This window comes from Rousettus aegyptiacus, unplaced genomic scaffold, assembly GCF_014176215.1.
Source record: "Rousettus aegyptiacus isolate mRouAeg1 unplaced genomic scaffold, mRouAeg1.p scaffold_m13_p_3, whole genome shotgun sequence".
Lineage (NCBI taxonomy): Eukaryota > Metazoa > Chordata > Mammalia > Chiroptera > Pteropodidae > Rousettus > Rousettus aegyptiacus.
This window is the reverse complement of record NW_023416306.1, coordinates 24,626,077-24,629,273: the sequence shown is the minus strand read 5'-3', so window position 1 is coordinate 24,629,273 and position 3,197 is coordinate 24,626,077.

Below are 3,197 nucleotides of genomic sequence, written 5' to 3'. Positions count from 1 at the left end.
TGGCTTTTTAATGTTTTAAAGAGAAATTAGGTTAATCAGGGTTTGATAATTTTCCAACATAATAATTTTTAACTCCATAATTCTATATTTTAAAGTAATTTAAAATGAATGTATAACTTTAGGAGTTTCTTAGTAGCTTTTGAGAATGCCTCTTCCTGATAGCACAAAGCGAAGGATATCATTGCACTGGGATGTGATATCATAAACATCTGCCATTGGCAAACAGATTTAAGTTTCCAAATAAATGCAGGTTTCCATGGAAACAGCCTTAAGGTATATAGACTAGATATATTAAATGTACATCAAACCTAGCTCCCAATTTCCATGTTGATTTCTGCTGGGACAGAGGCATGCCCAACACAGGGATTTGTTCAAGGTTACTCCTCCTTAGGAGTGGGAAATGGGATTTGAAATTCTGGTCTCTAGCTCCCTAGCCTGCTGTTCTGCCTCCCGACTCACAGTCTTCCAGCTGTTCGGTTAGTGTATCCCTCAAGGACAGTTAGTAGTTCCCCAAAGTTCTCTGCTGTGCGTATAAACAATTAAATAAAAATCTCCCTACCTATGGAAGAAACAAATTCTGATTTCCTAGAGAATATTGCATTATGTCAAATTTTTCAGGTTGTATATTACAAGAATATCGTCTAATATATAGAAGAATGTCTCAACCACAAGCGCACGAGGTGGCATTTACTACGGAATGGAGTTTGTACATATAATAATCAGCACCACCAGATTCAGACAAGTCCTGGTTTGAATTCCAATCTACTGTCCAAATCTGTGTACCTTTAAACAAATCTCTTATTTCTGAGACCCCGTCTCACTCTTCTATGATATGCAGTGAGAATAATCTGACATTATATACATGCATTACAAAAGTACAGCTAACTCAATGAATGCATTTTTGCTGACCTCTCTAAGCCTTCTGTTCTAAAATGATAGTATTTGTATAAATACTATTGCTTTTTTAAAGAGATATTTTGATAGCTTTTGAAGAAATTTAGTATGTTTTCAGTGGCAAGGAATAAAAACAAAAATAATACAAGTGGCTTTAAAAGTCAATAAATTTATGTCACAAAATAGGAGTTCCGGAAGAAGAGCAACTCTAAAGATGATTATTCCATACCTGAATGAAGTTGTTAAAATCCCAGTTCCTTGTACTTTTGCCCTCTGTCATCCCTTTCCTTCTATCAATTCAAGTTGGCTACGGCAGTCCCTGGGTCACGTCCACACATGAAAATGTTCTGTCTATCTGTTTTAGGACTGAGAAAACATTTCCCACAAGCCTCCCATTGATTGGCCCTCATGTCACATTCACTGGATTGAGTCACAAGCATGTGCCTAAAATAATAATTAATAAAGGGAAGAAATATCATCTATAGCATGGTACATATCTGGCACATAATCTGCTAACCCCATCAATACCTCTTCTGTCCTTCCATGCTGAAGTATGATCAGCTGTCAATGAAGCACATACACATGAAAAAGAGGTGAATACCTAAACAAATTGGTGTTCTGTTAGGAAGAAGATTGGGAGAGTCAAATATTGGAATACAATCAAGAAAGTATGTTGTAGCAAAAACAGGATAGTAATACTTCAGATGCAGTTGATTAAAATAGGAGGTGAGCTTAGAGGTGAGGTTTGCATGAAGAGTCTTAGGATTTTCTTCAATATAAAAATTAAGTCAGAATAGATATGCTTTTCCCTATTCCACTTGTTCCACCTGTAAGCACAACTAAAAACTCTGACCGCTATTTAAAACAAAAAATAAAAAATCTAATAATACTCTTAACAGTAAGCAGAGGAAGGCAGATCAACTAGTAATCTTATGACTTGAGAAATTACATGGAGGTGAGGTGTGTGTGTGTGTGTGTGTGTGTGTGTGTGTGTGCGCGCGCGCGCGCGCGCATGCGTGTGCACTTAATCTCATATACCCCAGACATGGAGCCGAAGTGGCCTGGTAACCCATAAGTCAAATCAGAGGGGAAAAGCCTGCTCTCTCTAGCCAAAGGACCAGGAAAGGAGACAGGCTAGCAAGACAGAAATATTTTAGATAATAACCACACTACTTCAGCCAAATACCACAGAAACAGCTCTAGTCTCTCATCCCTAACCATGGCAAGCAATGCCTGACTGGGGGGATCAGAATTTCACATTTTCAAGTCTGTAATAAGGTACCCCTATATTTCTACCAGGATGGTATCAGAGATTACCAACTAGGGAGCTGGGACTTCCATACTTGCTTGGGTGGTAAGGAGCTCACTTCCTCTCATGGTGTCAGTAGACACCAACTGGTGACCCAGGACTTCCACTTCCACTGGACAGTAACTAGGTACCTCTTCCCTTTCCCACTGTACTATTTTCAGGTGGAGACCAAGGACTTCTTCTACCATTGTCTGGAAATAATAAAACAAACCCACCACAGTGTCGATGGAGATATATGTAACAATTTGGAGGAATCTCCAGATAACTATATGTATTTTTAAAAGAGCGGGATTTATAGGCCTATAAAGATATATGCTTAAATGTAAACAGTGATGAGTTTAATGTATATGTCTAATTTTTCTAATGTTATGCAAGTGAGAAAAAGGATGTATTTGAAAATGAATTATATATACCATTATATCTACTGTGGGTCAGTATAATTTACTGTAATTTCTTTTACATGAGCATTAAGTATTGTTTCTAAGTCTAATATCTATGCCTAATTAGTTCTGTGCCTAAAGTCAAGGATAGTATTTTAGCAAAAATAAAAAAAAAATAGGTTGCAAATATAATATTGAGAGCAGACTAGGAAATTGTTTTAATGAAATGTGTGGCATTAAAAGTTACATGTTGAAGAAACCAGATAATTATAAAGACATAGAGCAAAGCTACATTATTGCTGAGTCTTGACACTACGTAATCTTCTACATTCAGTATCTATTTAAAATTCACCACAGTTCTAGTTTTATTTATGTTTTCACAAATAATGACACTGAAACTTTAAACAGGTATTAATCAAAAATCTAATGTTTGATGTTGGAATTCTAACTCAGGACTATTTGACTCATGAATCTTTGCTCTTCCTATTACATCATGCTGCTCACATTACATACTGTGGAGCTAATCAAAATAATTATGTTAATAAAAACTACCAGATTACCCATAGTTCTATGTTAAAATGGATAAAAAATGAATTTTCACTTTTCCCTTTATT